The sequence below is a fragment of the Nannospalax galili genome, unplaced genomic scaffold (genome assembly GCF_000622305.1).
Source record: "Nannospalax galili isolate Female #2095 unplaced genomic scaffold, S.galili_v1.0 scaffold1054, whole genome shotgun sequence".
In the NCBI taxonomy this organism is placed as follows: Eukaryota; Metazoa; Chordata; class Mammalia; order Rodentia; family Spalacidae; genus Nannospalax; species Nannospalax galili.
Genome location: NW_008335006.1, coordinates 626,014 through 636,310, shown reverse-complemented (window position 1 = coordinate 636,310; position 10,297 = coordinate 626,014). Strand labels below are relative to the sequence as shown.

The 10,297-nt window shown below is 42.0% G+C and overlaps 1 protein-coding gene across 2 annotated transcripts in view; it reads left to right on the top strand.

Moving 5' to 3' along the window:
- Gcnt4 (glucosaminyl (N-acetyl) transferase 4) overlaps positions 1 to 10,297 on the top strand; it is a 23,103-nt gene that overhangs the window by 5,649 nt on the left and 7,157 nt on the right. The window contains exon 2 of one of the 2 annotated variants that reach the window (XM_008829728.3): positions 6,125 to 6,241. The exons of the other annotated variant lie outside the window; for it this stretch is intronic. The gene's annotated coding sequence lies outside the window, so the exon portion shown is untranslated. The remainder of the gene's footprint in view (positions 1 to 6,124; positions 6,242 to 10,297) is intronic. 2 annotated transcript variants of the gene reach the window in all.

Sequence of the window (10,297 nt, the reverse complement as noted above, 5' to 3'; positions counted from 1 at the left end):
AGGTGATTTTTTTTTTTTTTTTTTCTTTTTTCTTTTTTTTTTAGTGTAAAATTCTGCCCTGGTATGATTCTTAAAGGAGCTTAATTAGGTAAAAGAAAATGCATTTTTAAAGTTTCAAAGGGTTAAAACACACCATACACACACACACACAGTTCAGCAACTTTATAGCAAGAATACTTTTCACCATGATTGCTATAATGCAAACAGTGCCTGCAGTCCCCACAACTGTTATGCTGAAGGTCCCACCCCCATCCAGCCTCCCCTTGCTTGCTTGCTTGCTTGCTTGAAATCCCCCACCTTTAAACCAGACTACAAAATCAAGCCAAGCTTGTTCTCTTCCGCTAAGAAGCTACCAACCCTCTCCCACCCCTACCCTTCCATCCCTTGTTTGGTTGGTTGGGTTGGGTTTGGGTGGTAGGGATGGAATCCACCACGGCCTTATGCATGCGACACATGTGCTCTACCAGTGAGCCATAACCTCAGCCTCCACTTCACTCCTTTGGATATGATGGTCTTTATTGTGAGGAGCAAAACACAAAATAAAAAGGCACCTGGTGATGGAGTTTTCTGTAATTTGAAGTAAACCTCCACCATACAGAAGTCAGATTTTCACCTTTACATCTTAGGGTTTTGGAAGGGCCTAAAAATTAAATTGATGTAAGAAATATATCAGTAAGACAAAAGCATACAAGTGTGTGCAATAGGAGTCTATGTGACAAGTGAATAAGGAAACGAAGACCCAAAGATGCATTATACTGTACACTTACCTACTGAGCTGGACAGTTAGGAATCCTGAAAACAAGGCAAGGCAAGAAGCTTGGCCTAGGGTGGTGACTGGAGTAATAAAGCAGCCAGGAAGGAAAGAATGAATGTAACAAGCTGTGTGTAGGTTTCCCTGGAATTTGCCTCAGCTATCTGCCCTTTGTGATAAGCCTGGCACTTGCTCATTTTGTGCTGGAACTTTGTCCCCTGCTTATAAGAAATAGTATGGGGGCCAGGCGTGGTGGTGCACACCCTTAATCCCAGCACTTGGGAGGCAGAGGCAGGTGGATCTCTGTGTGTTCGAGGCCAGCCTGGTCTACATAGCAAGTTCCAGGTCAGCTGGGGCTACAGGGAGACCCTGTCTCAAAAAGACCAAAAAAAAAAAAACAAAAAAAAAAAAAAAAAAAAAACAGTATGAAGGTCAGGGTGACCTTGCCCCTCTGATTTTCAAGTATCTTAAGTCAAAATAGAATGTCTAGGTAGTGTATTAAGTCTTCTGCGTGAGTGCCCTGTACGTGTGCCTCTTTGGTTACTTTCCGTTCCCCCCTGCCTTCTCATGATTTTCTAGGTTGTTTCTCCTCCTAATCTAGTTATTGGGAATCTAGATGGGGCTGTCCCTTTGGACAAGGGCTTCTCTTTGCTCAGGTATGGCCTGTCTATTCTTGGGTTGCTTATGCTGTGTGGGAACTGTGCTGTCAGGCTGGTGATATGCCAGACCAAAAAAAAAAAAGTGGGGGAGGGATACACTGTCACACAGTAAAGTATCTGCACAGAGGTATTCTAGGGGTCCCTCTTATTGGGGGGGTTCTACTCGAGCAGTTAGGCAGTGTGTCAGTGTGGTTGTTTACTGTTTATTGGGTGAATACCTGTGTGGGGCTTGTATCTGAGTGGTGGTTTTGCTGAATAAGTTTTACAGTGTAGGTTTCTGTTCTTGGGACTGGCTATCTTATTGGTGCAGTGCAGCATGGGTCAGAGGGGTCAAACTCCTGATGGTCTAAACCTGCTCATTAAAGTCTAGAATTCTCTGATTACTGCTAGTACATGGCGCTGAAGCAGATTGCAGCTGGTGCTTGTTAAGGTTAACTTGCTCCAGTCCTGCTCAGAAGCAGCAGGGTTCTTCTCTGAGACAAAAGCAGCCCTGTTCTGTGGTTAAAATAGTTCTGCATTGCCATCCTAGAAACACATACACAGGTTAGATCTATTTCCAGAGTTGGCAAGGCCTGCCATTTCTCCTGGTGGCCTGCAAGATGGAGAGAGCCCAGCATCCTGCAGCACATGGTGACGGTGGGGAGGTAGTTCTGGCAGGACCAGGAAGAATGGAAATGCTCACAGAGCTTCCCTTTTCCTTCTGCTCTCCTGAGGGACCACAGCAGATTTGGAATATAGACACTTAATACATGTAAATTAAAATTTTTGTCAAATGGTTAAAGTGATAAATTTTATATTCTCTATATTTTATCACCATAATTATAATAAAGAATATCTTTACATTTTTAAATTATATTTTATTTTATGTGTGCATTCATCTCTCTCTCTCTTTCTCTGGGTGTGGGTGTGAGTGCCATGGCACCAATTAACTCATAAATATGGAATAATAAAGGTTAGTTCTATAATAAGGAAATGAATGTATAGAGTATAGAGAGAAGATGGTGATTGTAGTAGACTTATAACCCAGACACCAAAGATGTAACTCACAGGACAGGGGCTTTCACAGGATTTTAATCCCATTCACTTCCCATTTCCCATGATCCATATGACTCCCTCTTTAAAAATTTTATTTTGGAGAACTTCAAACTTGTAAGCACAGCTGTGAGCTCCCATCTGACTCCCCTTAGCCATGAGAAGGGTAGAAGCCTTTGCTGTTTCTTTGGCCCCAGCTGCCCATGGGCTCCATGGATATCACTCTCAAAGACAGTTTCCAGGTATGGAGTGGGTAAGGGACTTTGAGTAGGATGCCCAGTCCTGGTTTGCAGAGCTCTGTCTGGTCACTATACCAGCTTGTTTTGACTTTGACCATCAGCCATCCAATTTTCCTGCCACAGCGTACCCAGTGCATTCATTCAGCAAGCCATCTCACCACTAGAGTCAGGGCCCTGTTCCTCTTCCCTAGATAGCACCATGACATCTTATTGGTGGCAGACTTAGTTAGTACTCAAATCGGAATCATTGGTTTCAAATTCCAAACTTGTGGAATGTACCCAAGGGTCAGATAGAGGGATGCATGTGTGCAAAGAGAAGGGGGTGGGGCCAGAAGGAAGGGGTGAGGAACACTCTCAGGGCTCAGTGTGCTTTTGAGTCAATATCTTTTTTTGGAAACCTGGCTCTAAAGTCCTGTGTCATAAGAATCTCTCAAGAAGACAGCCCACCAATAAGGAGACCTTAGGAGACTGTGACCTTCTGCCAGAGACCAGGCAGTGCAGGTTTGCCATGTGTCGAAGGGCACTTGAGTGAGGCCCAGTCAGCAGACTGCACTTCTCACCAGCTTTGGAGTTAATTTGGTAAGTCTTGCAGGCTGCCTTCCTTCAGATGTTTACCTAAAGCCTCCATCTGCCTCCAAATTTAGATAGATGAGAAGTTTAGCATATTTGAGACATATTTTTGCACTTGGCTATATACAGGATTGAACTTCAATCTGCTTTAAATTTAATTTTGGTGTGTGTGTGTGTGTGTGTGTGTGTGTGTGTGTGTGTGTAGCTTTACTGCCCTTTTCCTGGGGTCATCTTTCAAAGTGCAAGTTGCATAAACATGTAAGGGTATATTTTTCTCATATAACAAAAGTTTGGAGGGGGAAGGGGTTGGCTCAGTGGCTTGAGGAATGGCAACTGAGAGCCTAGAAGTCTCTTGGTCTGTGACATCTGTCTCAGGATGGTTCCAGCCATCATGGTCGAGTTCCAGACAGGACAGGGGACAGGGAAAATAAGCATGGCCTAGTTCCTACTGAAATCAAACTCCTTTTCAAACTTTTCCAATAGCCTTTCATTACTGGTTGCTGTATAATGGGAGTTGGGAAGAATGTCTTTCAAAGATGCACATTTCTGCCACCAGCAATAGAGAGTTCTCAGAAGGGAGGAAAGGGAACATGGGTGTTGATGGAAACTGGCAGCTTGCTGGAGTCCTTCCTAGTGCTGCTTGTTTCTGAATTCTATCTCATTCATCTCTATCTGTTCTGACACTAGACCACATTGCAATCCATCCAAAAATCTGGTTGTCGACTTCTGCTTTCTATAGAGCCAACATGTGAGCTTGTTTAGACAATTAGTAAGCTAAGCAAGCCTTGTACTTATCTGCCACACCACCTGCATATTGAGACATGTCAGTGAGAACCATTGCTAGAATGCATCCTTGCAGGGCAAGCCAGTTATGGAGATGCCACAGGCTTTTCTGGATTGGACTTCTGGAAAGATAGTAGTCTCTACTTCGGAAATTCCTATTTTGACAAAATTTACTCAAGCACTGAAGATTTTAATTTCTTCTGCCCCACCCACTTAATTTTGAGTTCCTTGGCATTAACTTAGTGTTTTTGTATGTTCACAAGATTCCAGGGCATTTTGCATCTTTAAGCCAAAAGTTTGGTTAAACAGTGCAATCATGCCAGAGGCCGTTTTGAGGTAGGGGTGCGTGCGTGTGTGTTTTGAGAAAGGGACACTGTAGCTCAGGCACCTGAGTACTGAGATTATAGCTGTGGGCCACCATGCCTAGATGATCTTGAATCATTCAGTGGAAATACAGAAGCAGTATTGACATGTCTTGTTGAAGAAAACACGTGCGCAAGTTCTTCTGCTGACTTGAACAGTGCCTTTTATCCATTCATGAGCAGCAAAGCTCAGACTCTGCCACTTCTGATACTGACAACCTGATTCACATCTGTTCACCCTATGCTTTTTCCACCATGTGGTTATTCAAGGACAGAAATGCACATGTGGAAATTGGTTACCCACACCTCTTCAATTGGCTACAAAACTTTTGAAGAATTAAATTTAAGCAAAATAAAATATGGACTAGGGTATATGATATCAAAATAAATGCTTCCAGAAGAGATTTCAGGGGAGGAAAAAAATCATACCTGCATACTTTGGATGGGAAAAGTTACTTTCTTTCTAATACAATAAACATTCATTAAAAAATAGACCAAGGGCCGGGTGTGGTGGTGCACGCCTTTAATCCCAGCACTTGGGAGGCAGAGGCAGGAGGATCTCTGTGAGTTCAACACCAGCCTGGTCTACATAGTGAGTTCCAGGACAGCTGGGGCTACAGGAAGACCCTGTCTCATAAAGACCAAAAAAAAAAACATAGACAATGACTGGGGCAATGGGTCAGTAAGTAAGAACAGTTACTATACAAGCACAAAAACCCAAGTTGGGTTCCCCAACATCCTTATAAGAAATAAAAAAAGCCGGGCATGTCTATGTGTGCCTATAACCCTATAAACCCTAGCACTGGGAGGCAGACGGGTTCCAAGAGCTCTCTGGTCAGCCAGCCTAGTCACAGTGGCAAACTTCCAGTTCAGTGAGAAATCCTGTCTCAAAATAGTAAGGCAGAGAGAGAGAAGACACCTGATGCCCTGCTCTGACTTCTTCATGCACATGCAAAAGGGCACACACTCATGTGCGTGCAACACTCAGGACAAATGTTTTTTAATTCAGTTTTTCTACTTTATAGAAAAAAAGAAGCCAAGATTTTTTGATGTTTTAGTGGTAGAATATGAAACATAAAACACAATTTTTTTATTATACCCTAAGCTAAATGAGAAGGACAGGAAGTGAGGAGGGAAGGAAACCTTTTCGATAAAGCTTCAGAGGCAAAGGTTTCTTCTGCAATCCTTTATTTCTAAAAGGGCAAACATGGCATGCAATCTTTTGCCAAACTAAAACAAGGGCACAGGTACTTCTGGAATGCCCCCTTCTTTTCACAGTTTTTTTCCCTATAGAGGAAAAACTATTTTATTCCATGTTGAGGGTCACAAAATATTACAAATTGAAAACCTTCATTGGTTTCGTGGTTTCTGGCATTTTGGACTTATTGGTGACAGTTTCTTAATGTCCATGTAGCCTTGCCAGCTTTTGCTGTTTATTAAAAGGAACCATATAAAATAAAATTCAGAATCAAGTTGATTCCCCAGATTGATATAACTACAAAAAGATGACTAATTTCCAGGAGGAGTGTGTTGTGTTGTGTGTGGGGAGGGGAGGGGGTTGGCTTGGTTTTATTGTGGTGGTTTTAGGGGTGTTGGGGTCTGTTTGTTGCTATAGTGCTGTGACCCAGATTTCCCACAATTTTATGGACCACCATCTATCTGGTCAACACAGTCTGATATAAATGATTCATTTCCCACGTAACCTTACATGTTTGTGATTCTCCCTAGACTTTAAAGGCTCCAGAGAAGGTATTGCAGGACGAATAATAATCTAAAGAAGTGGTGTGTAGAATGGTTTTCGTGTCCAGCATTTCCACTGAGGCCTCTGTTCTCGCTATCTTGAAGGTAAAGTGGCTATTTTTAAAAAATGGAAGCCATACTTTTTTAGGGTCACACTGAAACAAACAGCCTAGCAAGAAAGCTGTCAGTACTAGCATGCCCTACAGGGGTTCCATAAGCCCCTTTGAATGAGGAACCTACTTAACTGTACTGAGACAGTGTCACTGGACAAAATGATCTGAGTGACAGGACACTGCAAAGACCCTGTTTAAGGGTGTGCATTGTTGATTTGTGTTGCTGTAAAGTCCTCAGGGTGGCTCTCTCAGTTACATGGTCCTTAGAAATGGCTCTGCCAAACAGAGACCAATAATGACCCATTGTAGTCTTGCAATGCCTGAAGAATTTCCCCTAAAAGATTGTGAACTTAGAGGAGAAATGTGTGGCTTCTGGTACTCATTGCATTGCAAATGCTGCCTAGGCTCTGCAGGGAATGGGCTGTGTGTGCTCTTAGATGCCTTTGAAAGAAACTCTGGCTACCAGTCTTTCAAAAAGCACTGAGTATTGGGAGGGGGCTATAGAAACCACTGCAAACATTAATAGAGTAACTACTGCCTTCCTGGCCCATTCCAGGCAGGTGCTTGTCTACAGAATTCTGAAACCACAGGAAGAATTCTGAAACTTCAGTAAAGCCTTCTTTTAGCAAAAAGAATGTTGTCAAATAGTAAAGAACAAAAACTATTTCGAATGTCAGAATGGAGGGGAGAATGTGCTGCTTCAGAAAAATAAAATCACGTAGTACTGACTCTCTGATTTCCTAGGAAACTGTTCCTCTTATGGAGGTCCTAGAGCCTGACATTTGCAGATAAATATTGTCTTTTTCCTGTATCTTTTTCACACGAGTTATGGCATATAGTCTTCCCAATAGTGCTGTGGAATAGAGAAACCATGATCCTGCTTAATGCCTGGGGCATAAAGACTTGCCCAGGATTAATGGTTTGCTGGGTCACTTGAGAAGTTTCAGCAGCAGAGCCCAGACTAGAACATGGGTCTTCTGGCTTTGTCCCATTGGACAGCTATCATGTGCTAGGCTAGAGATGGAGTAGTGAACAAAGCCTTTGAGGACCTCATGTTCCTGTTTAAAGACAGATAATAAACAAGCTCATACTGACTGCAGCATGTGACAAGGGCTCAGAAAAAACAGGAGTGCGATAGGCAGGAGAGATTTGGGAAAAGTAATTAGAGATGACTCAAGAAGGATATGATTTCTACAAAGCGAGATCCCTGCAGGCCAGCATCCAGGAAAATGTGGTCTAGATTCAGGAACAGCAAGTGACAATGTCAAGGAAAAGACTGGTATTCTAGAAGCTTTTAGAAGGCTTAGAGCTGAATGAGAGTAAAGGGGTCAGATGACCTTGTAGAGAAAGAGAGGAAGACAGGCATAGGAACGTCTGGCCTTTGAGGCTATGGAAGGAATTCTGACTTTTTTCTAAGTGAAGTGAAATCCTAGTGAAGGATTTAACATATAGGGAATATGTAGGTGTCTGATTTATGAATGAAGAGTGGACTAGGGGAAACAGGGAAACCAGATAAAAGGCTATTTCATACCCAGGCAAAAAGTTGATGTGGCTTGGATTAGAGTGGCTCCCACAGAGTGGAGAAAAGGAATGATTCTGAAATACATTTTGGATGTAGAACCAATGGTGTCCCACTAGCACTAAGAGATTGGAGAAGCAATCTTGACTTGTGGTTGGTGATAATTAGACCAGAGTTGAAAATCCTAGCTCCACTTCATACTAGTATTCTGACCCAAAGTAAGTTATGTATTCTCTGTGACTTAATTTCTCATATGAAAAGCAGGGCTAGTGATAGTACCTACCCCATAGATTTATTGAACATAATAAGATGATACAAATAATACTAATACTCTGCATAGGCCATTAAGAAGGGGCAAACATGTGTCCATGGACTCAGGCAGCATGAAGAATTTCATTGAATTTTGTCAAAGCCATCTCAGTGATGGGGAGTTGGAGCCACCCTGACCCCATTAGGTCCCTTGATAGATATTAGTTGGCTGGAGGCATATTGCTATGGTCTGAATGTGTACTCCCAAAATTCATATGTTTAAACTTAATTGCTAATGCGATGGTATTAAGAAGTATAGAAGATTATTAAGGCATGCATGTAGTGCCACCATGAATGGAATCAGTGACCTTATAAGAAGTGTGAGAGGGCTGTTCACCTCTTCTACCCTTTGGGCCTTCTGCTTTTTGCCACAGGAGGACACAGCAACAAGGCACTGTCTTGGAAGATAGAGTAAGCCATCACCAAATGTGGATCTATCCTTGATCCCAGCTTCCCGTGCCATGAGAAATAAGTTTCTGTTGATAAATTCCCCAATCTATGGTATTTTGTTGTAGTAGCAAGAACAGACTAAGACACATATGTAATGGAGGAGATGCATTCCTAACATCCTAAGACTGAAGCAAGGGTTACATGGTGAGCAGACGCCTTGAAGGACTGTGGACTTAGTCATAAGTCCTTTTTAGTTTTAAGACTTTTAGGCTTCTTCAGGAATTATGGGTTTATCCATTAAGCATTGATCAAAGAGACCTTTAAAAGTTAGCTTTATTATTTAAGTGGGGTTTTTTCCTGTTGAAAAGCATGTTTACACTGTTAGAAATGTTTAACATTTTACAGACCCGGTTTAGGATAGGGTCAATTCATAGCATATTATGAAATGAAAGAAACAAATAGGACAGTTCCTGCACAGTGAGACTGCTGTTAAAAGGCAAACCCAAGAGGTGGGGGAAGGTGTGTTTATTAAAAGCAGACTGAAGGACATGCTGCCCACAGAGTATCATTGTCTGGTGATGGATGGCTGCTGGGCTGTTTTCTTCTGTAGACTTTTCTGACTTTCTGATTTCCTTTTTAATGAAACTGTTTAGTTTTGTAGAAAATGAAAAAACCCCTTTTATTCCTTGTAAAGATTGCAGTCACTGATTATTTGAAGGTTGTCTCAGTGTGTATTGTATTATTGGCCCAGCCGGTGCTGTTCCTGTGGTTTTTGTAGGTGCTGTGTTTACCTACTCACACTGTGATAATGATTTGCCTTTGCAACATTCTGTCTAGAACAATGAGAATGTAAGGTCATAGAGAAACTTGTCTTTCTACTTCTTTGCACATTACAAGGTACTGTGGGGGCGTGGAGGAAACCACTGGGGCTTAGTCATCCTCCCACCTAACAGTCCTGGTCCAGAATCCTCCAGGGTTGGTAATGAGCAAGTTGTCATGGGGAGACTCAGTGACCTCACTGAAATCAAGGCACAGTGGTGGGACATAAGCTTGTTCCACTGTGATACATCAGGAACCCTCCTCTGCCTAGGAGATTTGGGGTTTTATTTATTTTTGTGTTTTTTTTTAAATACACTTATCTTTATATTTCTGTTCTTAAGTGGTGATGACTCTTCTTTATAACATTTTAGAAAGAACAAATCCTGACACTTCCAAATCAATAAGCTTTTCATATCCTATATTTCAAATGGACATATAATAAAACAAAGTTTAAAGACTTAAAGGTAGAGCAAAAATGGAATAGTATCTGTCTGGAGAGACATTTCATCCAGAAAGTTTTCTAAGATAATTAGAAATTCTCAGACAGCCTGAATTGTGTAACTAATAACTGTGAGAGGAAATGAATCAGCAAGTCACAGGTGACAAGATATGAGCCAGCCATCCCTGGTGACAGAAGCCCTGATGATGAGCTTGCTTCTTATTGGCTGAAGATTGGCTCATTATTGATTGGCCTGGGTCTGGGGCCTCAGTGACAGATGTGGCTCATCTCTAGGTCTCTATAAGTCAGTTCTCCACAAGTTCTCTCTCAGACAGGTATAAGGTCTCAGGAGTGGAGTTCATTTGTTTCTGCTTCAGTACAGTTATAAGACTTAGAATGGGAACATTAGTCAAGGGCTAAACTGTTATGAAAAATATGGAGAATTTTTTCCCTCATAACCAAGAGGTGGAGTTGCATTGAGGGTTGAGTGTGCCTGTAGAACAATACTTCGTGGCTTAAATTCTAACTAAAACACTTTCCACATCTGTAGACTTGGGGGAGGTGTGAGATAT